This window comes from Hypomesus nipponensis, chromosome 9 (genome assembly GCF_054491055.1).
Source record: "Hypomesus nipponensis isolate SF chromosome 9, ASM5449105v1, whole genome shotgun sequence".
Taxonomy (NCBI): domain Eukaryota; kingdom Metazoa; phylum Chordata; class Actinopteri; order Osmeriformes; family Osmeridae; genus Hypomesus; species Hypomesus nipponensis.
In genome coordinates, this window is record NC_140369.1 from 24,403,343 (window position 1) to 24,429,048 (window position 25,706).

The 25,706-nt window shown below is 53.3% G+C and overlaps 22 non-coding genes and 1 pseudogene across 22 annotated transcripts; 11 read left to right on the top strand and 12 right to left on the bottom strand.

Annotated features, from left to right (window-relative positions):
- Positions 1-525: 525 nt before the first annotated feature.
- LOC146273788 (U2 spliceosomal RNA) lies at positions 526-722 on the bottom strand. The gene has a single exon (XR_014766959.1). It is a non-coding gene; the product is annotated as a U2 spliceosomal RNA (small nuclear RNA).
- A 269-nt stretch (positions 723-991) lies between these two features.
- On the top strand, positions 992-1,098 carry LOC146273789 (U6 spliceosomal RNA). Its single transcript, XR_014766800.1, has one exon. It is a non-coding gene; the product is annotated as a U6 spliceosomal RNA (small nuclear RNA).
- A 983-nt stretch (positions 1,099-2,081) lies between these two features.
- LOC146273790 (U2 spliceosomal RNA) lies at positions 2,082-2,278 on the bottom strand. The gene has a single exon (XR_014766960.1). It is a non-coding gene; the product is annotated as a U2 spliceosomal RNA (small nuclear RNA).
- Positions 2,279-2,547: 269 nt separating this feature from the next.
- LOC146273791 (U6 spliceosomal RNA) lies at positions 2,548-2,654 on the top strand. Its single transcript, XR_014766801.1, has one exon. It is a non-coding gene; the product is annotated as a U6 spliceosomal RNA (small nuclear RNA).
- A 919-nt stretch (positions 2,655-3,573) lies between these two features.
- Positions 3,574-3,770, bottom strand: LOC146273792 (U2 spliceosomal RNA). Its single transcript, XR_014766961.1, has one exon. It is a non-coding gene; the product is annotated as a U2 spliceosomal RNA (small nuclear RNA).
- A 269-nt stretch (positions 3,771-4,039) lies between these two features.
- On the top strand, positions 4,040-4,146 carry LOC146273793 (U6 spliceosomal RNA). Its single transcript, XR_014766802.1, has one exon. It is a non-coding gene; the product is annotated as a U6 spliceosomal RNA (small nuclear RNA).
- A 1,038-nt stretch (positions 4,147-5,184) lies between these two features.
- LOC146273794 (U2 spliceosomal RNA) lies at positions 5,185-5,381 on the bottom strand. Its single transcript, XR_014766962.1, has one exon. It is a non-coding gene; the product is annotated as a U2 spliceosomal RNA (small nuclear RNA).
- A 269-nt stretch (positions 5,382-5,650) lies between these two features.
- LOC146273795 (U6 spliceosomal RNA) lies at positions 5,651-5,757 on the top strand. The gene has a single exon (XR_014766803.1). It is a non-coding gene; the product is annotated as a U6 spliceosomal RNA (small nuclear RNA).
- A 910-nt stretch (positions 5,758-6,667) lies between these two features.
- On the bottom strand, positions 6,668-6,864 carry LOC146273796 (U2 spliceosomal RNA). The gene has a single exon (XR_014766964.1). It is a non-coding gene; the product is annotated as a U2 spliceosomal RNA (small nuclear RNA).
- Positions 6,865-7,133: 269 nt separating this feature from the next.
- LOC146273797 (U6 spliceosomal RNA) lies at positions 7,134-7,240 on the top strand. The gene has a single exon (XR_014766804.1). It is a non-coding gene; the product is annotated as a U6 spliceosomal RNA (small nuclear RNA).
- Positions 7,241-8,162: 922 nt separating this feature from the next.
- On the bottom strand, positions 8,163-8,359 carry LOC146273798 (U2 spliceosomal RNA). The gene has a single exon (XR_014766965.1). It is a non-coding gene; the product is annotated as a U2 spliceosomal RNA (small nuclear RNA).
- Positions 8,360-8,628: 269 nt separating this feature from the next.
- Positions 8,629-8,735, top strand: LOC146273799 (U6 spliceosomal RNA). Its single transcript, XR_014766805.1, has one exon. It is a non-coding gene; the product is annotated as a U6 spliceosomal RNA (small nuclear RNA).
- Positions 8,736-9,826: 1,091 nt separating this feature from the next.
- LOC146273800 (U2 spliceosomal RNA) lies at positions 9,827-10,023 on the bottom strand. Its single transcript, XR_014766966.1, has one exon. It is a non-coding gene; the product is annotated as a U2 spliceosomal RNA (small nuclear RNA).
- A 1,446-nt stretch (positions 10,024-11,469) lies between these two features.
- Positions 11,470-11,666, bottom strand: LOC146273801 (U2 spliceosomal RNA). Its single transcript, XR_014766967.1, has one exon. It is a non-coding gene; the product is annotated as a U2 spliceosomal RNA (small nuclear RNA).
- Positions 11,667-11,935: 269 nt separating this feature from the next.
- Positions 11,936-12,042, top strand: LOC146273802 (U6 spliceosomal RNA). The gene has a single exon (XR_014766807.1). It is a non-coding gene; the product is annotated as a U6 spliceosomal RNA (small nuclear RNA).
- Positions 12,043-13,025: 983 nt separating this feature from the next.
- On the bottom strand, positions 13,026-13,222 carry LOC146273803 (U2 spliceosomal RNA). Its single transcript, XR_014766968.1, has one exon. It is a non-coding gene; the product is annotated as a U2 spliceosomal RNA (small nuclear RNA).
- A 269-nt stretch (positions 13,223-13,491) lies between these two features.
- On the top strand, positions 13,492-13,598 carry LOC146273804 (U6 spliceosomal RNA). The gene has a single exon (XR_014766808.1). It is a non-coding gene; the product is annotated as a U6 spliceosomal RNA (small nuclear RNA).
- Positions 13,599-15,247: 1,649 nt separating this feature from the next.
- Positions 15,248-15,427, bottom strand: LOC146273805 (U2 spliceosomal RNA; annotated as a pseudogene).
- A 6,840-nt stretch (positions 15,428-22,267) lies between these two features.
- Positions 22,268-22,374, top strand: LOC146273806 (U6 spliceosomal RNA). Its single transcript, XR_014766809.1, has one exon. It is a non-coding gene; the product is annotated as a U6 spliceosomal RNA (small nuclear RNA).
- A 923-nt stretch (positions 22,375-23,297) lies between these two features.
- Positions 23,298-23,494, bottom strand: LOC146273807 (U2 spliceosomal RNA). Its single transcript, XR_014766969.1, has one exon. It is a non-coding gene; the product is annotated as a U2 spliceosomal RNA (small nuclear RNA).
- Positions 23,495-23,763: 269 nt separating this feature from the next.
- LOC146273808 (U6 spliceosomal RNA) lies at positions 23,764-23,870 on the top strand. The gene has a single exon (XR_014766810.1). It is a non-coding gene; the product is annotated as a U6 spliceosomal RNA (small nuclear RNA).
- A 964-nt stretch (positions 23,871-24,834) lies between these two features.
- Positions 24,835-25,031, bottom strand: LOC146273809 (U2 spliceosomal RNA). The gene has a single exon (XR_014766970.1). It is a non-coding gene; the product is annotated as a U2 spliceosomal RNA (small nuclear RNA).
- A 269-nt stretch (positions 25,032-25,300) lies between these two features.
- Positions 25,301-25,407, top strand: LOC146273810 (U6 spliceosomal RNA). Its single transcript, XR_014766811.1, has one exon. It is a non-coding gene; the product is annotated as a U6 spliceosomal RNA (small nuclear RNA).
- Positions 25,408-25,706: the final 299 nt, after the last annotated feature.

The following is a 25,706-nucleotide window of genomic DNA, read 5'->3' on the forward strand; positions in this document are numbered from 1 at the left end:
GAGGGAAAACGGCGGGCCAAACGAAAAGGGCTTCGCCTCGCCGGGGGGGGTAAATAGTGGCCAAACAACTGAAAATTGATTCCCCTACGGTCCCCTACGGTTTAAAGGAAGATGGGGAACTCAACAGTGTATTCACATGAACCACCAAACGAGGCCAATAGCAATGGAATTACACTTAGTTCTTTGACTCTATGGGTTCAATCAGAGCAAGAACGCGCTCACCGGTTGGTAGGTGAGTAGGTAAGTAAGTAAGTAAGTACGTTCAAATGACATGACATTGCAAATGAATGAAATCGACTACTTCAAGGCAGGCAGCAAACGTGTTACAAAAGGAAGGTGCACTTGCACTCCCTCTTACCTACTCTATCATGATTATTGTCAACCAGAGATGGAAAGCCAGGATCACGCCCGGCCATACAATCTGTCTGTCACTCACTCACTCACCCACTCACCCACTCACTCACTCACTCACTCACTCACTCACACACTCACTCACCCCACAGGGTTTCCCTTTGACACGCTTAGAAAGAGTGCACCGTTCCCCAGAGAAGCTGCAATACCGGGGCGATGCGTGGAGCGGACGGAGCGAGCCCTCGTTCCGACTCCCCGTTGGCAAAAATCGGCTTAATAAGAACTGGTCCCCCCCGTGGGAGACCTATCAGATATTAAACTGACAAGAACAGAAACTACACTTGATCTGAGCCAAAAGGCCGAGAAGCGATGACCCCCATTGATCCACGCTACCCGCGCACGGCCCCTCAGTGCCCTTGCGCTGCGCCACGGTAACGACGAGACTAGACTGGACTAGACTGGACTACGGGGGTAGGGGTTTGCAGTAGGGATAGGGGCAGAGAGAGGGAGGGAGGGAGGGGCAGAGGGGATGGCCAGGGGGAAGGGGGGGACCGGCCCTCCCTCGCGCTTCAACCCCGCCCCGAGACGACTCGACCAGTGACGTGCCGTATATATAGGGGTCGGTGCAGCTGCCTGTCTTGTGCTCGCTACGGCAGCACATCTAATAAAATTGGATCGATACAGAGAAGATTAGCATGGCCCCTGCGAAAGGATGACACGCAAATCCGTGAAGCGTTCCGAATTTTGCCGAATCATCCCACCTACTAGGGTTAGGGCTAGGGTTACACCTTGACAAAAGTGGTAGGGCTAGAGTTACACCTTGACAAAAGTGGTCCTCGTTGTTTCACCCACAACAACGGATGCATTTTGGCAGCTGTGAACTCGGGTTGACCAAGCTCCTGGCAGGCAGGCAGGCAGGCAGGCAGGCAGGCAGGCAGGCAGGCAGGCAGGCAGGCAGGCAGGCAGGCAGGCAGGCAGGCAGGCAGGCAGGCAGGCAGGCAGGCAGGCAGGCAGGCAGGCAGGCAGGCAGGCAGGCACTCGCTTTTGGTGTGGTTCCTAGATGACATACGTGTTATTACATGTTATGACGACCAGATCGGCCTGTAAGTAAGTCAGTCAGTCAGTGAAAAAACTTGTTTTACTTTTTTTTTTTTTTTTCAAGTAAAAGGGAGGGAAAACGGCGGGCCAAACGAAAAGGGCTTCGCCTCGCCGGGGGGGGTAAATAGTGGCCAAACAACTGAAAATTGATTCCCCTACGGTCCCCTACGGTTTAAAGGAAGATGGGGAACTCAACAGTGTATTCACATGAACCACCAAACGAGGCCAATAGCAATGGAATTACACTTAGTTCTTTGACTCTATGGGTTCAATCAGAGCAAGAACGCGCTCACCGGTTGGTAGGTGAGTAGGTAAGTAAGTAAGTAAGTACGTTCAAATGACATGACATTGCAAATGAATGAAATCGACTACTTCAAGGCAGGCAGCAAACGTGTTACAAAAGGAAGGTGCACTTGCACTCCCTCTTACCTACTCTATCATGATTATTGTCAACCAGAGATGGAAAGCCAAGATCACGCCCGGCCATACAATCTGTCTGTCACTCACTCACTCACTCACCCACTCACCCACTCACTCACTCACTCACCCACTCACCCACTCACTCACTCACCCACTCACTCACTCACTCACACACTCACTCACCCCACAGGGTTTCCCTTTGACACGCTTAGAAAGAGTGCACCGTTCCCCAGAGAAGCTGCAATACCGGGGCGATGCGTGGAGCGGACGGAGCGAGCCCTCGTTCCGACTCCCCGTTGGCAAAAATCGGCTTAATAAGAACTGGTCCCCCCCGTGGGAGACCTATCAGATATTAAACTGACAAGAACAGAAACTACACTTGATCTGAGCCAAAAGGCCGAGAAGCGATGACCCCCATTGATCCACGCTACCCGCGCACGGCCCCTCAGTGCCCTTGCGCTGCGCCACGGTAACGACGAGACTAGACTGGACTAGACTGGACTACGGGGGTAGGGGTTTGCAGTAGGGATAGGGGCAGAGAGAGGGAGGGAGGGAGGGGCAGAGGGGATGGCCAGGGGGAAGGGGGGGACCGGCCCTCCCTCGCGCTTCAACCCCGCCCCGAGACGACTCGACCAGTGACGTGCCGTATATATAGGGGTCGGTGCAGCTGCCTGTCTTGTGCTCGCTACGGCAGCACATCTAATAAAATTGGATCGATACAGAGAAGATTAGCATGGCCCCTGCGAAAGGATGACACGCAAATCCGTGAAGCGTTCCGAATTTTGCCGAATCATCCCACCTACTAGGGTTAGGGCTAGGGTTACACCTTGACAAAAGTGGTAGGGCTAGGGTTACACCTTGACAAAAGTGGTCCTCGTTGTTTCACCCACAACAACGGATGCATTTTGGCAGCTGTGAACTCGGGTTGACCAAGCTCCTGGCAGGCAGGCAGGCAGGCAGGCAGGCAGGCAGGCAGGCAGGCAGGCAGGCAGGCAGGCAGGCAGGCAGGCAGGCAGGCAGGCAGGCAGGCACTCGCTTTTGGTGTGGTTCCTAGATGACATACGTGTTATTACATGTTATGACGACCAGATCGGCCTGTAAGTAAGTCAGTCAGTCAGTGAAAAAACTTGTTTTACTTTTTTTTTTTTTTTTTTTTTTTTCAAGTAAAAGGGAGGGAAAACGGCGGGCCAAACGAAAAGGGCTTCGCCTCGCCGGGGGGGGTAAATAGTGGCCAAACAACTGAAAATTGATTCCCCTACGGTCCCCTACGGTTTAAAGGAAGATGGGGAACTCAACAGTGTATTCACATGAACCACCAAACGAGGCCAATAGCAATGGAATTACACTTAGTTCTTTGACTCTATGGGTTCAATCAGAGCAAGAACGCGCTCACCGGTTGGTAGGTGAGTAGGTAAGTAAGTAAGTAAGTACGTTCAAATGACATGACATTGCAAATGAATGAAATCGACTACTTCAAGGCAGGCAGCAAACGTGTTACAAAAGGAAGGTGCACTTGCACTCCCTCTTACCTACTCTATCATGATTATTGTCAACCAGAGATGGAAAGCCAGGATCACGCCCGGCCATACAATCTGTCTGTCACTCACTCACTCACTCACCCACTCACCCACTCACTCACTCACTCACTCACTCACTCACTCACACACTCACTCACCCCACAGGGTTTCCCTTTGACACGCTTAGAAAGAGTGCACCGTTCCCCAGAGAAGCTGCAATACCGGGGCGATGCGTGGAGCGGACGGAGCGAGCCCTCGTTCCGACTCCCCGTTGGCAAAAATCGGCTTAATAAGAACTGGTCCCCCCCGTGGGAGACCTATCAGATATTAAACTGACAAGAACAGAAACTACACTTGATCTGAGCCAAAAGGCCGAGAAGCGATGACCCCCATTGATCCACGCTACCCGCGCACGGCCCCTCAGTGCCCTTGCGCTGCGCCACGGTAACGACGAGACTAGACTGGACTAGACTGGACTACGGGGGTAGGGGTTTGCAGTAGGGATAGGGGCAGAGAGAGGGAGGGAGGGAGGGGCAGAGGGGATGGCCAGGGGGAAGGGGGGGACCGGCCCTCCCTCGCGCTTCAACCCCGCCCCGAGACGACTCGACCAGTGACGTGCCGTATATATAGGGGTCGGTGCAGCTGCCTGTCTTGTGCTCGCTACGGCAGCACATCTAATAAAATTGGATCGATACAGAGAAGATTAGCATGGCCCCTGCGAAAGGATGACACGCAAATCCGTGAAGCGTTCCGAATTTTGCCGAATCATCCCACCTACTAGGGTTAGGGCTAGGGTTACACCTTGACAAAAGTGGTAGGGCTAGGGTTACACCTTGACAAAAGTGGTCCTCGTTGTTTCACCCACAACAACGGATGCATTTTGGCAGCTGTGAACTCGGGTTGACCAAGCTCCTGGCAGGCAGGCAGGCAGGCAGGCAGGCAGGCAGGCAGGCAGGCAGGCAGGCAGGCAGGCAGGCAGGCAGGCAGGCAGGCAGGCAGGCAGGCAGGCAGGCAGGCAGGCAGGCAGGCAGGCAGGCAGGCAGGCAGGCAGGCAGGCAGGCAGGCAGGCAGGCAGGCAGGCAGGCAGGCAGGCAGGCAGGCAGGCAGGCAGGCAGGCAGGCAGGCAGGCACTCGCTTTTGGTGTGGTTCCTAGATGACATACGTGTTATTACATGTTATGACGACCAGATCGGCCTGTAAGTAAGTCAGTCAGTCAGTGAAAAAACTTGTTTTACTTTTTTTTTTTTTTTTCAAGTAAAAGGGAGGGAAAACGGCGGGCCAAACGAAAAGGGCTTCGCCTCGCCGGGGGGGTAAATAGTGGCCAAACAACTGAAAATTGATTCCCCTACGGTCCCCTACGGTTTAAAGGAAGATGGGGAACTCAACAGTGTATTCACATGAACCACCAAACGAGGCCAATAGCAATGGAATTACACTTAGTTCTTTGACTCTATGGGTTCAATCAGAGCAAGAACGCGCTCACCGGTTGGTAGGTGAGTAGGTAAGTAAGTAAGTAAGTACGTTCAAATGACATGACATTGCAAATGAATGAAATCGACTACTTCAAGGCAGGCAGCAAACGTGTTACAAAAGGAAGGTGCACTTGCACTCCCTCTTACCTACTCTATCATGATTATTGTCAACCAGAGATGGAAAGCCAGGATCACGCCCGGCCATACAATCTGTCTGTCACTCACTCACTCACCCACTCACTCACCCACTCACTCACTCACTCACTCACTCACTCACTCACTCACACACTCACTCACCCCACAGGGTTTCCCTTTGACACGCTTAGAAAGAGTGCACCGTTCCCCAGAGAAGCTGCAATACCGGGGCGATGCGTGGAGCGGACGGAGCGAGCCCTCGTTCCGACTCCCCGTTGGCAAAAATCGGCTTAATAAGAACTGGTCCCCCCCGTGGGAGACCTATCAGATATTAAACTGACAAGAACAGAAACTACACTTGATCTGAGCCAAAAGGCCGAGAAGCGATGACCCCCATTGATCCACGCTACCCGCGCACGGCCCCTCAGTGCCCTTGCGCTGCGCCACGGTAACGACGAGACTAGACTGGACTAGACTGGACTACGGGGGTAGGGGTTTGCAGTAGGGATAGGGGCAGAGAGAGGGAGGGAGGGAGGGGCAGAGGGGATGGCCAGGGGGAAGGGGGGGACCGGCCCTCCCTCGCGCTTCAACCCCGCCCCGAGACGACTCGACCAGTGACGTGCCGTATATATAGGGGTCGGTGCAGCTGCCTGTCTTGTGCTCGCTACGGCAGCACATCTAATAAAATTGGATCGATACAGAGAAGATTAGCATGGCCCCTGCGAAAGGATGACACGCAAATCCGTGAAGCGTTCCGAATTTTGCCGAATCATCCCACCTACTAGGGTTAGGGCTAGGGTTACACCTTGACAAAAGTGGTAGGGCTAGGGTTACACCTTGACAAAAGTGGTCCTCGTTGTTTCACCCACAACAACGGATGCATTTTGGCAGCTGTGAACTCGGGTTGACCAAGCTCCTGGCAGGCAGGCAGGCAGGCAGGCAGGCAGGCAGGCAGGCAGGCAGGCAGGCAGGCAGGCAGGCAGGCAGGCAGGCAGGCAGGCAGGCAGGCAGGCACTCGCTTTTGGTGTGGTTCCTAGATGACATACGTGTTATTACATGTTATGACGACCAGATCGGCCTGTAAGTAAGTCAGTCAGTCAGTGAAAAAACTTGTTTTACTTTTTTTTTTTTTTTCAAGTAAAAGGGAGGGAAAACGGCGGGCCAAACGAAAAGGGCTTCGCCTCGCCGGGGGGGGTAAATAGTGGCCAAACAACTGAAAATTGATTCCCCTACGGTCCCCTACGGTTTAAAGGAAGATGGGGAACTCAACAGTGTATTCACATGAACCACCAAACGAGGCCAATAGCAATGGAATTACACTTAGTTCTTTGACTCTATGGGTTCAATCAGAGCAAGAACGCGCTCACCGGTTGGTAGGTGAGTAGGTAAGTAAGTAAGTAAGTACGTTCAAATGACATGACATTGCAAATGAATGAAATCGACTACTTCAAGGCAGGCAGCAAACGTGTTACAAAAGGAAGGTGCACTTGCACTCCCTCTTACCTACTCTATCATGATTATTGTCAACCAGAGATGGAAAGCCAGGATCACGCCCGGCCATACAATCTGTCTGTCACTCACTCACTCACTCACCCACTCACCCACTCACTCACTCACTCACTCACTCACTCACACACTCACTCACCCCACAGGGTTTCCCTTTGACACGCTTCGAAAGAGTGCACCGTTCCCCAGAGAAGCTGCAATACCGGGGCGATGCGTGGAGCGGACGGAGCGAGCCCTCGTTCCGACTCCCCGTTGGCAAAAATCGGCTTAATAAGAACTGGTCCCCCCCGTGGGAGACCTATCAGATATTAAACTGACAAGAACAGAAACTACACTTGATCTGAGCCAAAAGGCCGAGAAGCGATGACCCCCATTGATCCACGCTACCCGCGCACGGCCCCTCAGTGCCCTTGCGCTGCGCCACGGTAACGACGAGACTAGACTGGACTAGACTGGACTACGGGGGTAGGGGTTTGCAGTAGGGATAGGGGCAGAGAGAGGGAGGGAGGGAGGGGCAGAGGGGATGGCCAGGGGGAAGGGGGGGACCGGCCCTCCCTCGCGCTTCAACCCCGCCCCGAGACGACTCGACCAGTGACGTGCCGTATATATAGGGGTCGGTGCAGCTGCCTGTCTTGTGCTCGCTACGGCAGCACATCTAATAAAATTGGATCGATACAGAGAAGATTAGCATGGCCCCTGCGAAAGGATGACACGCAAATCCGTGAAGCGTTCCGAATTTTGCCGAATCATCCCACCTACTAGGGTTAGGGCTAGGGTTACACCTTGACAAAAGTGGTAGGGCTAGGGTTACACCTTGACAAAAGTGGTCCTCGTTGTTTCACCCACAACAACGGATGCATTTTGGCAGCTGTGAACTCGGGTTGACCAAGCTCCTGGCAGGCAGGCAGGCAGGCAGGCAGGCAGGCAGGCAGGCAGGCAGGCAGGCAGGCAGGCAGGCAGGCAGGCAGGCAGGCAGGCAGGCAGGCAGGCAGGCACTCGCTTTTGGTGTGGTTCCTAGATGACATACGTGTTATTACATGTTATGACGACCAGATCGGCCTGTAAGTAAGTCAGTCAGTCAGTGAAAAAAATTGTTTTACTTTTTTTTTTTTTTTTTTTTTTCAAGTAAAAGGGAGGGAAAACGGCGGGCCAAACGAAAAGGGCTTCGCCTCGCCGGGGGGGGGTAAATAGTGGCCAAACAACTGAAAATTGATTCCCCTACGGTCCCCTACGGTTTAAAGGAAGATGGGGAACTCAACAGTGTATTCACATGAACCACCAAACGAGGCCAATAGCAATGGAATTACACTTAGTTCTTTGACTCTATGGGTTCAATCAGAGCAAGAACGCGCTCACCGGTTGGTAGGTGAGTAGGTAAGTAAGTAAGTAAGTACGTTCAAATGACATGACATTGCAAATGAATGAAATCGACTACTTCAAGGCAGGCAGCAAACGTGTTACAAAAGGAAGGTGCACTTGCACTCCCTCTTACCTACTCTATCATGATTATTGTCAACCAGAGATGGAAAGCCAGGATCACGCCCGGCCATACAATCTGTCTGTCACTCACTCACTCACTCACCCACTCACCCACTCACTCACTCACTCACTCACTCACTCACACACTCACTCACCCCACAGGGTTTCCCTTTGACACGCTTAGAAAGAGTGCACCGTTCCCCAGAGAAGCTGCAATACCGGGGCGATGCGTGGAGCGGACGGAGCGAGCCCTCGTTCCGACTCCCCGTTGGCAAAAATCGGCTTAATAAGAACTGGTCCCCCCCGTGGGAGACCTATCAGATATTAAACTGACAAGAACAGAAACTACACTTGATCTGAGCCAAAAGGCCGAGAAGCGATGACCCCCATTGATCCACGCTACCCGCGCACGGCCCCTCAGTGCCCTTGCGCTGCGCCACGGTAACGACGAGACTAGACTGGACTAGACTGGACTACGGGGGTAGGGGTTTGCAGTAGGGATAGGGGCAGAGAGAGGGAGGGAGGGAGGGGCAGAGGGGATGGCCAGGGGGAAGGGGGGGACCGGCCCTCCCTCGCGCTTCAACCCCGCCCCGAGACGACTCGACCAGTGACGTGCCGTATATATAGGGGTCGGTGCAGCTGCCTGTCTTGTGCTCGCTACGGCAGCACATCTAATAAAATTGGATCGATACAGAGAAGATTAGCATGGCCCCTGCGAAAGGATGACACGCAAATCCGTGAAGCGTTCCGAATTTTGCCGAATCATCCCACCTACTAGGGTTAGGGCTAGGGTTACACCTTGACAAAAGTGGTAGGGCTAGGGTTACACCTTGACAAAAGTGGTCCTCGTTGTTTCACCCACAACAACGGATGCATTTTGGCAGCTGTGAACTCGGGTTGACCAAGCTCCAGGCAGGCAGGCAGGCAGGCAGGCAGGCAGGCAGGCAGGCAGGCAGGCAGGCAGGCAGGCAGGCAGGCAGGCAGGCAGGCAGGCAGGCAGGCAGGCAGGCAGGCAGGCAGGCAGGCAGGCAGGCAGGCAGGCAGGCAGGCAGGCAGGCAGGCAGGCAGGCAGGCAGGCAGGCAGGCAGGCAGGCAGGCAGGCAGGCAGGCAGGCAGGCAGGCAGGCAGGCAGGCAGGCAGGCAGGCAGGCAGGCAGGCAGGCAGGCAGGCAGGCAGGCAGGCACTCGCTTTTGGTGTGGTTCCTAGATGACATACGTGTTATTACATGTTATGACGACCAGATCGGCCTGTAAGTAAGTCAGTCAGTCAGTGAAAAAAATTGTTTTACTTTTTTTTTTTTTTTTTTTCAAGTAAAAGGGAGGGAAAACGGCGGGCCAAACGAAAAGGGCTTCGCCTCGCCGGGGGGGGGTAAATAGTGGCCAAACAACTGAAAATTGATTCCCCTACGGTCCCCTACGGTTTAAAGGAAGATGGGGAACTCAACAGTGTATTCACATGAACCACCAAACGAGGCCAATAGCAATGGAATTACACTTAGTTCTTTGACTCTATGGGTTCAATCAGAGCAAGAACGCGCTCACCGGTTGGTAGGTGAGTAGGTAAGTAAGTAAGTAAGTACGTTCAAATGACATGACATTGCAAATGAATGAAATCGACTACTTCAAGGCAGGCAGCAAACGTGTTACAAAAGGAAGGTGCACTTGCACTCCCTCTTACCTACTCTATCATGATTATTGTCAACCAGAGATGGAAAGCCAGGATCACGCCCGGCCATACAATCTGTCTGTCACTCACTCACTCACTCACCCACTCACCCACTCACTCACTCACTCACTCACTCACTCACACACTCACTCACCCCACAGGGTTTCCCTTTGACACGCTTAGAAAGAGTGCACCGTTCCCCAGAGAAGCTGCAATACCGGGGCGATGCGTGGAGCGGACGGAGCGAGCCCTCGTTCCGACTCCCCGTTGGCAAAAATCGGCTTAATAAGAACTGGTCCCCCCCGTGGGAGACCTATCAGATATTAAACTGACAAGAACAGAAACTACACTTGATCTGAGCCAAAAGGCCGAGAAGCGATGACCCCCATTGATCCACGCTATCCGCGCACGGCCCCTCAGTGCCCTTGCGCTGCGCCACGGTAACGACGAGACTAGACTGGACTAGACTGGACTACGGGGGTAGGGGTTTGCAGTAGGGATAGGGGCAGAGAGAGGGAGGGAGGGAGGGGCAGAGGGGATGGCCAGGGGGAAGGGGGGGACCCCCTGCGAAAGGATGACACGCAAATCCGTGAAGCGTTCCGAATTTTGCCGAATCATCCCACCTACTAGGGTTAGGGCTAGGGTTACACCTTGACAAAAGTGGTAGGGCTAGGGTTACACCTTGACAAAAGTGGTCCTCGTTGTTTCACCCACAACAACGGATGCATTTTGGCAGCTGTGAACTCGGGTTGACCAAGCTCCAGGCAGGCAGGCAGGCAGGCAGGCAGGCAGGCAGGCAGGCAGGCAGGCAGGCAGGCAGGCAGGCAGGCAGGCAGGCAGGCAGGCAGGCAGGCAGGCAGGCAGGCAGGCAGGCAGGCAGGCAGGCAGGCAGGCAGGCAGGCAGGCAGGCAGGCAGGCAGGCAGGCAGGCAGGCAGGCAGGCAGGCAGGCAGGCAGGCAGGCAGGCAGGCAGGCAGGCAGGCAGGCAGGCAGGCAGGCAGGCAGGCAGGCAGGCAGGCAGGCAGGCAGGCAGGCAGGCAGGCAGGCAGGCAGGCAGGCAGGCAGGCAGGCAGGCAGGCAGGCAGGCAGGCAGGCAGGCAGGCAGGCAGGCAGGCAGGCAGGCAGGCAGGCAGGCAGGCAGGCAGGCAGGCAGGCAGGCAGGCACTCGCTTTTGGTGTGGTTCCTAGATGACATACGTGTTATTACATGTTATGACGACCAGATCGGCCTGTAAGTAAGTCAGTCAGTCAGTGAAAAAAATTGTTTTACTTTTTTTTTTTTTTTTTTTTTCAAGTAAAAGGGAGGGAAAACGGCGGGCCAAACGAAAAGGGCTTCGCCTCGCCGGGGGGGGGTAAATAGTGGCCAAACAACTGAAAATTGATTCCCCTACGGTCCCCTACGGTTTAAAGGAAGATGGGGAACTCAACAGTGTATTCACATGAACCACCAAACGAGGCCAATAGCAATGGAATTACACTTAGTTCTTTGACTCTATGGGTTCAATCAGAGCAAGAACGCGCTCACCGGTTGGTAGGTGAGTAGGTAAGTAAGTAAGTAAGTACGTTCAAATGACATGACATTGCAAATGAATGAAATCGACTACTTCAAGGCAGGCAGCAAACGTGTTACAAAAGGAAGGTGCACTTGCACTCCCTCTTACCTACTCTATCATGATTATTGTCAACCAGAGATGGAAAGCCAGGATCACGCCCGGCCATACAATCTGTCTGTCACTCACTCACTCACTCACCCACTCACCCACTCACTCACTCACTCACTCACTCACACACTCACTCACCCCACAGGGTTTCCCTTTGACACGCTTAGAAAGAGTGCACCGTTCCCCAGAGAAGCTGCAATACCGGGGCGATGCGTGGAGCGGACGGAGCGAGCCCTCGTTCCGACTCCCCGTTGGCAAAAATCGGCTTAATAAGAACTGGTCCCCCCCGTGGGAGACCTATCAGATATTAAACTGACAAGAACAGAAACTACACTTGATCTGAGCCAAAAGGCCGAGAAGCGATGACCCCCATTGATCCACGCTATCCGCGCACGGCCCCTCAGTGCCCTTGCGCTGCGCCACGGTAACGACGAGACTAGACTGGACTAGACTGGACTACGGGGGTAGGGGTTTGCAGTAGGGATAGGGGCAGAGAGAGGGAGGGAGGGAGGGGCAGAGGGGATGGCCAGGGGGAAGGGGGGGACCGGCCCTCCCTCGCGCTTCAACCCCGCCCCGAGACGACTCGACCAGTGACGTGCCGTATATATAGGGGTCGGTGCAGCTGCCTGTCTTGTGCTCGCTACGGCAGCACATCTAATAAAATTGGATCGATACAGAGAAGATTAGCATGGCCCCTGCGAAAGGATGACACGCAAATCCGTGAAGCGTTCCGAATTTTGCCGAATCATCCCACCTACTAGGGTTAGGGCTAGGGTTACACCTTGACAAAAGTGGTAGGGCTAGGGTTACACCTTGACAAAAGTGGTCCTCGTTGTTTCACCCACAACAACGGATGCATTTTGGCAGCTGTGAACTCGGGTTGACCAAGCTCCTGGCAGGCAGGCAGGCAGGCAGGCAGGCAGGCAGGCAGGCAGGCAGGCAGGCAGGCAGGCAGGCAGGCAGGCAGGCAGGCAGGCAGGCAGGCAGGCAGGCAGGCAGGCAGGCAGGCAGGCAGGCAGGCACTCGCTTTTGGTGTGGTTCCTAGATGACATACGTGTTATTACATGTTATGACGACCAGATCGGCCTGTAAGTAAGTCAGTCAGTCAGTGAAAAAACTTGTTTTACTTTTTTTTTTTTTTTTTTTTTTTTCAAGTAAAAGGGAGGGAAAACGGCGGGCCAAACGAAAAGGGCTTCGCCTCGCCGGGGGGGGTAAATAGTGGCCAAACAACTGAAAATTGATTCCCCTACGGTCCCCTACGGTTTAAAGGAAGATGGGGAACTCAACAGTGTATTCACATGAACCACCAAACGAGGCCAATAGCAATGGAATTACACTTAGTTCTTTGACTCTATGGGTTCAATCAGAGCAAGAACGCGCTCACCGGTTGGTAGGTGAGTAGGTAAGTAAGTAAGTAAGTACGTTCAAATGACATGACATTGCAAATGAATGAAATCGACTACTTCAAGGCAGGCAGCAAACGTGTTACAAAAGGAAGGTGCACTTGCACTCCCTCTTACCTACTCTATCATGATTATTGTCAACCAGAGATGGAAAGCCAGGATCACGCCCGGCCATACAATCTGTCTGTCACTCACTCACTCACTCACCCACTCACCCACTCACTCACTCACTCACCCACTCACCCACTCACTCACTCACCCACTCACTCACTCACTCACACACTCACTCACCCCACAGGGTTTCCCTTTGACACGCTTAGAAAGAGTGCACCGTTCCCCAGAGAAGCTGCAATACCGGGGCGATGCGTGGAGCGGACGGAGCGAGCCCTCGTTCCGACTCCCCGTTGGCAAAAATCGGCTTAATAAGAACTGGTCCCCCCCGTGGGAGACCTATCAGATATTAAACTGACAAGAACAGAAACTACACTTGATCTGAGCCAAAAGGCCGAGAAGCGATGACCCCCATTGATCCACGCTACCCGCGCACGGCCCCTCAGTGCCCTTGCGCTGCGCCACGGTAACGACGAGACTAGACTGGACTAGACTGGACTACGGGGGTAGGGGTTTGCAGTAGGGATAGGGGCAGAGAGAGGGAGGGAGGGAGGGGCAGAGGGGATGGCCAGGGGGAAGGGGGGGACCGGCCCTCCCTCGCGCTTCAACCCCGCCCCGAGACGACTCGACCAGTGACGTGCCGTATATATAGGGGTCGGTGCAGCTGCCTGTCTTGTGCTCGCTACGGCAGCACATCTAATAAAATTGGATCGATACAGAGAAGATTAGCATGGCCCCTGCGAAAGGATGACACGCAAATCCGTGAAGCGTTCCGAATTTTGCCGAATCATCCCACCTACTAGGGTTAGGGCTAGGGTTACACCTTGACAAAAGTGGTAGGGCTAGGGTTACACCTTGACAAAAGTGGTCCTCGTTGTTTCACCCACAACAACGGATGCATTTTGGCAGCTGTGAACTCGGGTTGACCAAGCTCCAGGCAGGCAGGCAGGCAGGCAGGCAGGCAGGCAGGCAGGCAGGCAGGCAGGCAGGCAGGCAGGCAGGCAGGCAGGCAGGCAGGCAGGCAGGCAGGCAGGCAGGCAGGCAGGCAGGCAGGCAGGCAGGCAGGCAGGCAGGCAGGCAGGCAGGCAGGCAGGGCAGGCAGGCAGGCAGGCAGGCAGGCAGGCAGGCAGGCAGGCAGGCAGGCAGGCAGGCAGGCAGGCAGGCAGGCAGGCAGGCAGGCAGGCAGGCAGGCAGGCAGGCAGGCAGGCAGGCAGGCAGGCAGGCAGGCAGGCAGGCAGGCAGGCAGGCAGGCAGGCAGGCAGGCAGGCAGGCAGGCAGGCAGGCAGGCAGGCAGGCAGGCAGGCAGGCAGGCAGGCAGGCAGGCAGGCAGGCAGGCAGGCAGGCAGGCAGGCAGGCAGGCAGGCAGGCAGGCAGGCAGGCAGGCAGGCAGGCAGGCAGGCAGGCAGGCAGGCAGGCAGGCAGGCAGGCAGGCAGGCAGGCAGGCAGGCAGGCAGGCAGGCAGGCAGGCAGGCAGGCAGGCAGGCAGGCAGGCAGGCAGGCAGGCAGGCAGGCAGGCAGGCAGGCAGGCAGGCAGGCAGGCAGGCAGGCAGGCAGGCAGGCAGGCAGGCAGGCAGGCAGGCAGGCAGGCAGGCAGGCAGGCAGGCAGGCAGGCAGGCAGGCAGGCAGGCAGGCAGGCAGGCAGGCAGGCAGGCAGGCAGGCAGGCAGGCAGGCAGGCAGGCAGGCAGGCAGGCAGGCAGGCAGGCAGGCAGGCAGGCAGGCAGGCAGGCAGGCAGGCAGGCAGGCAGGCAGGCAGGCAGGCAGGCAGGCAGTCAGGCACTTTGGTGTGGTTCCTAGATGACATACGTGTTATTACATGTTATGACGACCAGATCGGCCTGTAAGTAAGTCAGTCAGTCAGTGAAAAAAATTGTTTTACTTTTTTTTTTTTTTTTTTCAAGTAAAAGGGAGGGAAAACGGCGGGCCAAACGAAAAGGGCTTCGCCTCGCCGGGGGGGGTAAATAGTGGCCAAACAACTGAAAATTGATTCCCCTACGGTCCCCTACGGTTTAAAGGAAGATGGGGAACTCAACAGTGTATTCACATGAACCACCAAACGAGGCCAATAGCAATGGAATTACACTTAGTTCTTTGACTCTATGGGTTCAATCAGAGCAAGAACGCGCTCACCGGTTGGTAGGTGAGTAGGTAAGTAAGTAAGTAAGTACGTTCAAATGACATGACATTGCAAATGAATGAAATCGACTACTTCAAGGCAGGCAGCAAACGTGTTACAAAAGGAAGGTGCACTTGCACTCCCTCTTACCTACTCTATCATGATTATTGTCAACCAGAGATGGAAAGCCAGGATCACGCCCGGCCATACAATCTGTCTGTCACTCACTCACTCACTCACCCACTCACCCACTCACTCACTCACTCACTCACTCACACACTCACTCACCCCACAGGGTTTCCCTTTGACACGCTTAGAAAGAGTGCACCGTTCCCCAGAGAAGCTGCAATACCGGGGCGATGCGTGGAGCGGACGGAGCGAGCCCTCGTTCCGACTCCCCGTTGGCAAAAATCGGCTTAATAAGAACTGGTCCCCCCCGTGGGAGACCTATCAGATATTAAACTGACAAGAACAGAATTGAATTGAGAAAAATTTATTGGTTCTCACCGTTGACAGTTCATAAAAACAATTCATTTCACATGTCTTTTCTTATATTTAAAAGGTACATTATTGACAGGGCATAGGGGGCGCTAAAACACTGGTGTAATTGCTTTAAAAGCACTGAATCGAAATCGTAATTAAAAAGTGCCAGCTAAAACAACAAGGTGATCATAAATAAATACAGCAGTGTTAAAAAGCCATAAAAGAATGTACACTTGGTTAAGACATCTTTAAAGGAATGTTTTACAATGTGTCTTCAAAAATGTGACGTGTGTATGTGACTATGTGTGTGTGTGTGCATATGTGGCTATGTGTCTTGTGTGGCTGTGTGAGTGTGTGCGTGTGAGTGCGTTTAAAAGTTCTGTTCCTCAATTGTGCAGGACCGGGATGAGCTTGTCTGGCTTGCCTCTACCTGCCCCGCTGAACAAGCCACCGAGTCCTCCCCCTCCGGAGCCCAGCGGAGATCCTCGACCTGGGCAGCCATTCCGGCGCAGCCAGGCCGCTGCCGCCCGGACCACTTCACGTGGAGGGGGGCCCCTTCCGTATGGCGCGTGGGATGTACCACCCGAGGGTCTCTGCAGCCAGTTCCGCCGCTGCCTGGGTGGACATCTCCACGCGCTTCCCCACCAGCAGGTTCCTGGAGGTCCAGAGGGCTTCTTTGAAGCATGTCAGGGTGAGCCAGAGTTGGCGGAATTGTACAGATGTCATGGTCCTCTGGCTCACCCCGTAGAGCACCAGCTGTGCATTGAGGACCTCCCCTGCCGGCAGGCACGGGGTTATCAGGGGCCCCGCCAGGATCCACAGGTCCCGGGCGGCACTGCACTCCCAGAGCAGGTGCCTCACGGTCTCCTCTCCGCCACAAGTCGGCCGCGGGCACCTGGATGTTGTCGCCAGTCTCCGGGAGTGCATGACGGCTCTGACCGGGAGGATCTCATGGGCCACCATCCAGGAGAGGTCTCGGTGCTTGTTCAGCAGGGCAGGGTGGCTCACGTTCCGCCAGACCGTGGCCGACTCACCCAGGGCGAGTCGGCGCACTCGGCTCACTTCCTCCCGTTCCTGCACAAGAGAGAGAACAGAGCGGTGTTTGGTTAAAACGGTGAGTGGTTCTTTCTCTAAAATGTGTGTCTTTAAAAACGTCTTAATAAAAAGGTAGGCCGGGGGGAGGTTAAAAGACACTGGCGTCCTCAGGTCTTTCGGGATCCACTGCAGGTGCCTGAGGTAGGACCCCATCCAGAATCTGGTCAGGGCCGCGGTCTTGTGGTTTCCGGATGGGGTCGTCGCCAGTGCCAGGTGGAGTGCGGTGTACCGGCTACCGAAGAACACTTTAAAATCCGGGAGTCCCTTCCCTCCGTTTCGTGGGGCTCTCTTAACCACTTCTCTTTTCACACGCTCCCACTTGGACCCCCAGATGAAATAAAACACCATCCTGTCAAGGGCTAAAAGAATGGGTCTGGGGGGGATAAAAACAGAACAGATCAATAAGAACAAGGGTAAAATCACTGCTTTAATGATTAAAACCTTGCCCTCAATTGTCAGTCGTCTGAGTCCCCAGAACGTCAGTTTCTGTCGGGTTTTTGTCAGTAAGCCCTCCCAGTTTCCGCTCCCTCCCCCCTCCCGGTCGAAATGTACCCCGAGGATGCGGAGGTCGGTCTGGGTCGTCGTCATGGGAAGCCTAGTCATGTCTGTCCCACCCCACGGTCCGAAAAGTCTCCCCTCTGTCTTGTCCCTGTTAAGCTTGGCACCCGAGGCGAGGCCAAACCAGTCAGTCCGGTCCAGGGTCCTGTCTACAGATAAAAGGTCAGTGCATAAAACGTTGATGTCGTCCATGTATAAAATGCACTTGGCAGTCAGTCCCCCAGTCCCCGGGATCCCCAACCCACAAATGAGTTGGTCCCTTCTCAAGACCTGCGCCAGCGGCTCTATGCAGCAGACATAGAGTAAGGGGGATAAGGGACACCCCTGACGGACGCCGCAGTTAACTTCCACTGCTTTGGATAAGAACCCGTTAACAAGGATTTTGCTGGTAATGTCCCCATACAGCAGTCCCACCCAAGCTAGGAATCTCCCCGGAAAACCCGCTTTTTGCAGTACCTTGAAAAGGTACTGGTGCGAGACCCGATCAAAAGCTTTCTCAAAATCTAAATTTAGGACTACTAGCCGAATGTTTCTGTCTCTCGCAAAACAGATGGCGTCTCTGATCAGTACCAGGCTGTCCGTGATCCTCCTTCCCGGGATGGCGCAGGCTTGATCCGGGTGGATCAAGTCCCCTAAAACACAAGACATACGAGAGGTTAAAATCTTGCTAAAAAGTTTACAATCAACGTTTAAAAGAGTGATAGGTCGCCAGTTCTTTAGGTCCGTTTTGTCATTCTTCTTGAATAAAAGGGATACAATGCCCATTCTAAAACTGTCAGGTAGTCGGTCGAGTCGTTCAAAGTCCTTAAAAACAGTCAACAGGTCGTGTCTTAAAATATCCCAAAAGGTCAGATAAAATTCCAGGGGGAGCCCGTCCTCGCCTGGGGATTTCCCTTTTTTAAAACATCTGATGTTTTCGTCCATTTCTAAAAGGGTAAAATCCTGGGATAAAAGCACGGTGTTTACAACTGTTTTGTCTAAAAAGCTTAAAACCTCGTCCATGACGTGATTAAAAACTTCTTTCTTTTCAAACAACTCATCATAAAATTCCTCCACCACCTTCGTAATCTGTTGTGTGTCAGTTTTTAAAATCCCATTTTTATCTTTGACGCCCGTTAAAACATTGCTCCTGCTGATTATTTTCTTAAAAAAGTACCTGGTACATTTTTCTCCTTCCTCCAGGTCTCTCTCTTTGCTTCTTAAAATCACTCCTCTGCTCACCTCTTCCGCCATTAAAACCATTTCTTTTTTCACCTCTCTTATTTCATTGTTAAAATCCAACCCTTCCTGTGTAAGTTTAAAATACCTTTCCAACCTTCTCTGCAGTCCCACCATGCGTCTCTCTGTTTTCTTTCTTTTTTCCCTCCCTTTCCGTTTAAAAAAAGTCTGTGTCCTGTGTTTTACCATTTCCCACCACTGTGCTCGTGTTTCAAACATGTCCTGAAGGGTCTGCCAGTCCCTGAACCGCTCCCTGTATGACCCTGTTATCACTTCGTCCTCCAACAGGGAGCAGTTCAGTTTCCACAGACCCTTCCCTACCGTCACACCCGAGGTTAGTGAAAGGGTGCACGTGAGCATACAGTGGTCCGAAAAGAATACCGGGGTTAATCTAGCATCGGTTGGGGGGGCGTCCCGGGTCAGTACGTAGTCAATGCGAGAGGCTCTGGTACCATCGCCACTGGACCAGGTGAAGCCCTCCTCTCTGGGATGCAGGGATCTAAAACAGTCAACTAATTTAAAATCCCTACAAAGTCCGTGTAATAAAACCGACGATCTGTCTACTTTAAAAAGCTCTCCGGCTCCTTTCCTATCTTTCCTTGATAAAACACAGTTAAAATCCCCTCCCACCACTAGGGGATCCCTCCCTAGCAGGTGGGACTGCAGGTCATCTAAAAGGTCGCACCTCTCATTCTTGCTGCTAAAACCATACACATTTATCAGTTTAAAATCCTTCCCTAAAAAGTTCAAATTCAGTAAAAGCATACGTCCGTTGTGTAAAACTGTGCTCCCCTTCACCAAGATGTGTGCATTTTTGATTAAAACCGCCACTCCATCGTTCTTGTTGTTGTTTGATCCGCTCCATACTGAGGGTCCGTGGCTCCACTTGCTCTCCCACTGTTGGTAAAAGGTTTTAAAAGGCAGTCCACACTCTTGGATTAAAACAATATCTGTCTGTACAGTACTTAAAAAGGTTAAAATGGACTGGGCTCTAAAACCTGACTTAATGGATCTTACATTAAGAGTGGTGATTGTGAGTGCCATAAAAAGGATGAAGGGGGTTAAAGGGGACGTGCGCATTACTAAAACCAGGGAAGTGGGTTGGGTCTAAAAGGGGTGATCAATAAAACCAATAAAACAATAAAAGCAGAGGGTAATAATCAACAGTTAAAACAAGCACTAAAACCGGACCTACGAAATGTCGACACTCTCTTGCTCGCTCTTGGTTTTCTTTTTGTGGGGGAGGCCCGAGCTCTCCTTGGGGGACGATGTGACCAGGTTTACATTTAAAAAAGACTTTTGGTTCGGAGAGCTAGAAGGAAATACCCTGGAAGAGGAATCTGACTCTTCAGAGCTCACTTCGGGCCTCCCCCTCTTCCCAGCGTGATCGATGTCAAAGGACAGATCTTTGTGTCTTTCTACCGCCGGGAGCTGGCCACATGGCATTAAAACCTCGCTTTCGCCACTTTCGGCCGAGTCACGGGAGTCAGAGGAGGAGGAGGCGCTGGCGGCCTCTCCTGGGCTCTCCCCCTCCTCCTCTTCGCGCTCTTCCTGCCTCCCGTGCTCGGCCTCCTGGTTTAAAATGTTTAAAATCGGGACCGTTCTCTGTGCCATTTCCTCCTCCTGCACCTCTTTCACCGCTCTTTCTCTCTCCTTTTCCGCTCTTTTGCCCTCCGCCACCTTCACCATCATTTCTCTCACCGCCTCCTCCTCCGCCCTTTCCGACTCCTTCTCCGCTTCCTTTTCCCTCTCTTCTCTGGCTGGTCCCGCCTGCTCCACGGACGCCCTGACCGTCCGGAGCTTGTTAGCGAAGGACTGAGGGCAGTCTCTGAACAGGTGGGAGAGCTCGCCACATAGGTTGCAAGCCCTCCCATTTGGGCACTCCGCGAAGGCGTGCCCCAACTCCCGACATTTCCCGCACACAATTTCCTGGCACGCCTCCGCGAGGTGCCCATGCTTCATACACTTTCTGCACAACTTTGGCTGTCCCTGGTAGTGTACGAAGCCCCTGTTCTCCCCCAACACGATCATTGAGGGTAACTGCCTCAGTCCTTCAAAACCTGTAGAATCTGGAACCTGCTGGATGGGTACTCTCCAAGACCCATTCCAAATACCGTCCAGATCCCTTACTCTAACTGGAGCCCCTTTAACTGTGCAGTACCGTCTCAACCAAACACAGATATCTTCAGGGTTCACAGTCTCGTTAAACATTCTGACAATCACCACTTTTAGTGTGTTGTCAGTCAGTTTCTCCAAAACAAAGGAGCAGGTAATTTTCTCTCTGCTGTTTTCATATCTGGTCCAAAATTCTTTCAATGCATTGGCAGAGCTAAAACTGACATCGAAACCCTGCCCGGAGGGCAAGGCTAAGATGCAATTAAGCTCCGCCGGAGAGAACTTCAAAACCTTCTGCAGCAGGTTCCTGGAGAAGTCCAACCTGGACATCTCCAGTTTCTTCCCACCACCATCCAGTTTAAACATGAAACGGACACTGTTGTGCCTCCTCATGCCGGCACGGGCGGCCGACATTCTGGAGGCACAACAACAACAACAACAATTAGACTAGGGAATGGGGGTGACACAGCAAGAGGTAACAAGAGGGTGGGGGGGGGCGCACCAACACAAGAGGAGAGGGGAAGACAAACTGGTTGGGGGGAGGGATGGGGGGAGGGGGGGTTGGGGGGAAGGGGGGGGACTTACAAAACAAGTGGGGGGTTACAAACAACAACTGGACAATACAAAAACTACCACCAACACCTAAATAAAATTCTCAAAGGGGGATTAAGGGACTGGCCGGGGAAAATGAAACCAAAACACTTAACAAGACTGAGGACAAAAAATAAAACTAAGGTAACAATTAAACTAACCACAAGATGGAGACAAACACACTGACAGTACACGGAAAAACACTGACACCAATCGACAGGACACACCTGCCACCAATCAGAGATTTTGTATCAATCAGAGATTGGTGGCTAGGCTACACCAAACAACACTAAAACCACAGACTATGAACAATTTACACTTAACAACACTTATAGGCCCCTAAGAAAAGGGGGGGGGGGGGAGGGTAGGGAGAAAACTAGACAACACTTACTACACTTGGACACACAATAAAACAGCCACAAGATGGAGACTCAACTGACAACGGAAAAAAACAAACACTGACAACACTCAACTGGACACACCTGCCACCAATCAGGCAATTGGTGGCTAGGCTACACCAAACACCACAATAACCACAAAAACTAACAAACTAACAACAAAACCACACTTAAGACAACTAAGTAGGCCCTAAAAAAAAGGGGGGGGACACACACAAGAGGAACAACTAACAAACAATAGCAACAACAGGCTAATACAAAAAACACAGAACACAGCACAAAAACCACAAAACAAGCACAAGACAAGGCCCACAGAGGGACCGGAAAAGTACTGGCCTTGGAGGCACTCACCTGGCCCAGCACTGGGCTGGGCCAGTGGAAGAATGGAAAATTCCGATGAGTGACTCCTCCTCCAGCACTGGCTCCGGCACCCGACTGCAGACCTGTGAACAAAACAGAGACAAAATCTGGGTCAGTGAAAAATGCAAAACAACACAAAAACAACTCAAATGATAGGATAACCAACTGAAAAGGGTAACGCCCACCGGCCAGTCGATCGCTCTCTGCACCAATTAAACTCAAGATCTGAGCCAAAAGGCCGAGAAGCGATGACCCCCATTGATCCACGCTACCCGCGCACGGCCCCTCAGTGCCCTTGCGCTGCGCCACGGTAACGACGAGACTAGACTGGACTAGACTGGACTACGGGGGTAGGGGTTTGCAGTAGGGATAGGGGCAGAGAGAGGGAGGGAGGGAGGGGCAGAGGGGATGGCCAGGGGGAAGGGGGGGACCGGCCCTCCCTCGCGCTTCAACCCCGCCCCGAGACGACTCGACCAGTGACGTGCCGTATATATAGGGGTCGGTGCAGCTGCCTGCCTTGTGCTCGCTACGGCAGCACATCTAATAAAATTGGATCGATACAGAGAAGATTAGCATGGCCCCTGCGAAAGGATGACACGCAAATCCGTGAAGCGTTCCGAATTTTGCCGAATCATCCCACCTACTAGGGTTAGGGCTAGGGTTACACCTTGACAAAAGTGGTAGGGCTAGGGTTACACCTTGACAAAAGTGGTCCTCGTTGTTTCACCCACAACAACGGATGCATTTTGGCAGCTGTGAACTCGGGTTGACCAAGCTCCTGGCAGGCAGGCAGGCAGGCAGGCAGGCAGGCAGGCAGGCAGGCAGGCAGGCAGGCAGGCAGGCAGGCAGGCAGGCAGGCAGGCACTCGCTTTTGGTGTGGTTCCTAGATGACATACGTGTTATTACATGTTATGACGACCAGATCGGCCTGTAAGTAAGTCAGTCAGTCAGTGAAAAAACTTGTTTTACTTTTTTTTTTTTTTTTCAAGTAAAAGGGAGGGAAAACGGCGGGCCAAACGAAAAGGGCTTCGCCTCGCCGGGGGGGGTAAATAGTGGCCAAACAACTGAAAATTGATTCCCCTACGGTCCCCTACGGTTTAAAGGAAGATGGGGAACTCAACAGTGTATTCACATGAACCATCAAACGAGGCCAATAGCAATGGAATTACACTTAGTTCTTTGACTCTATGGGTTCAATCAGAGCAAGAACGCGCTCACCGGTTGGTAGGTGAGTAGGTAAGTAAGTAAGTAAGTACGTTCAAATGACATGACATTGCAAATGAATGAAATCGACTACTTCAAGGCAGGCAGCAAACGTGTTACAAAAGGAAGGTGCACTTGCACTCCCTCTTACCTACTCTATCATGATTATTGTCAACCAGAGATGGAAAGCCAGGATCACGCCCGGCCATACAATCTGTCTGTCACTCACTCACCCACTCACCCACTCACTCACTCACTCACCCACTCACCCACTCACTCACTCACCCACTCACTCACTCACTCACACACTCACTCACCCCACAGGGTTTCCCTTTGACACGCTTAGAAAGAGTGCACCGTTCCCCAGAGAAGCTGCAATACCGGGGCGATGCGTGGAGCGGACGGAGCGAGCCCTCGTTCCGACTCCCCGTTGGCAAAAATCGGCTTAATAAGAACTGGTCCCCCCCGTGGGAGACCTATCAGATATTAAACTGACAAGAACAGAAACTACACTTGATCTGAGCCAAAAGGCCGAGAAGCGATGACCCCCATTGATCCACGCTACCCGCGCACGGCCCCTCAGTGCCCTTGCGCTGCGCCACGGTAACGACGAGACTAGACTGGACTAGACTGGACTACGGGGGTAGGGGTTTGCAGTAGGGATAGGGGCAGAGAGAGGGAGGGAGGGAGGGGCAGAGGGGATGGCCAGGGGGAAGGGGGGGACCGGCCCTCCCTCGCGCTTCAACCCCGCCCCGAGACGACTCGACCAGTGACGTGCCGTATATATAGGGGTCGGTGCAGCTGCCTGCCTTGTGCTCGCTACGGCAGCACATCTAATAAAATTGGATCGATACAGAGAAGATTAGCATGGCCCCTGCGAAAGGATGACACGCAAATCCGTGAAGCGTTCCGAATTTTGCCGAATCATCCCACCTACTAGGGTTAGGGCTAGGGTTACACCTTGACAAAAGTGGTAGGGCTAGGGTTACACCTTGACAAAAGTGGTCCTCGTTGTTTCACCCACAACAACGGATGCATTTTGGCAGCTGTGAACTCGGGTTGACCAAGCTCCTGGCAGGCAGGCAGGCAGGCAGGCAGGCAGGCAGGCAGGCAGGCAGGCAGGCAGGCAGGCAGGCAGGCAGGCAGGCAGGCAGGCAGGCAGGCAGGCAGGCAGGCAGGCACTCGCTTTTGGTGTGGTTCCTAGATGACATACGTGTTATTACATGTTATGACGACCAGATCGGCCTGTAAGTAAGTCAGTCAGTCAGTGAAAAAACTTGTTTTACTTTTTTTTTTTTTTTTTTTTTTTTTCAAGTAAAAGGGAGGGAAAACGGCGGGCCAAACGAAAAGGGCTTCGCCTCGCCGGGGGGGGTAAATAGTGGCCAAACAACTGAAAATTGATTCCCCTACGGTCCCCTACGGTTTAAAGGAAGATGGGGAACTCAACAGTGTATTCACATGAACCACCAAACGAGGCCAATAGCAATGGAATTACACTTAGTTCTTTGACTCTATGGGTTCAATCAGAGCAAGAACGCGCTCACCGGTTGGTAGGTGAGTAGGTAAGTAAGTAAGTAAGTACGTTCAAATGACATGACATTGCAAATGAATGAAATCGACTACTTCAAGGCAGGCAGCAAACGTGTTACAAAAGGAAGGTGCACTTGCACTCCCTCTTACCTACTCTATCATGATTATTGTCAACCAGAGATGGAAAGCCAGGATCACGCCCGGCCATACAATCTGTCTGTCACTCACTCACTCACTCACCCACTCACCCACTCACTCACTCACTCACCCACTCACCCACTCACTCACTCACCCACTCACTCACTCACTCACACACTCACTCACCCCACAGGGTTTCCCTTTGACACGCTTAGAAAGAGTGCACCGTTCCCCAGAGAAGCTGCAATACCGGGGCGATGCGTGGAGCGGACGGAGCGAGCCCTCGTTCCGACTCCCCGTTGGCAAAAATCGGCTTAATAAGAACTGGTCCCCCCCGTGGGAGACCTATCAGATATTAAACTGACAAGAACAGAAACTACACTTGATCTGAGCCAAAAGGCCGAGAAGCGATGACCCCCATTGATCCACGCTACCCGCGCACGGCCCCTCAGTGCCCTTGCGCTGCGCCACGGTAACGACGAGACTAGACTGGACTAGACTGGACTACGGGGGTAGGGGTTTGCAGTAGGGATAGGGGCAGAGAGAGGGAGGGAGGGAGGGGCAGAGGGGATGGCCAGGGGGAAGGGGGGGACCGGCCCTCCCTCGCGCTTCAACCCCGCCCCGAGACGACTCGACCAGTGACGTGCCGTATATATAGGGGTCGGTGCAGCTGCCTGTCTTGTGCTCGCTACGGCAGCACATCTAATAAAATTGGATCGATACAGAGAAGATTAGCATGGCCCCTGCGAAAGGATGACACGCAAATCCGTGAAGCGTTCCGAATTTTGCCGAATCATCCCACCTACTAGGGTTAGGGCTAGGGTTACACCTTGACAAAAGTGGTAGGGCTAGGGTTACACCTTGACAAAAGTGGTCCTCGTTGTTTCACCCACAACAACGGATGCATTTTGGCAGCTGTGAACTCGGGTTGACCAAGCTCCTGGCAGGCAGGCAGGCAGGCAGGCAGGCAGGCAGGCAGGCAGGCAGGCAGGCAGGCAGGCAGGCAGGCAGGCAGGCAGGCAGGCAGGCAGGCAGGCAGGCAGGCAGGCAGGCAGGCAGGCACTCGCTTTTGGTGTGGTTCCTAGAT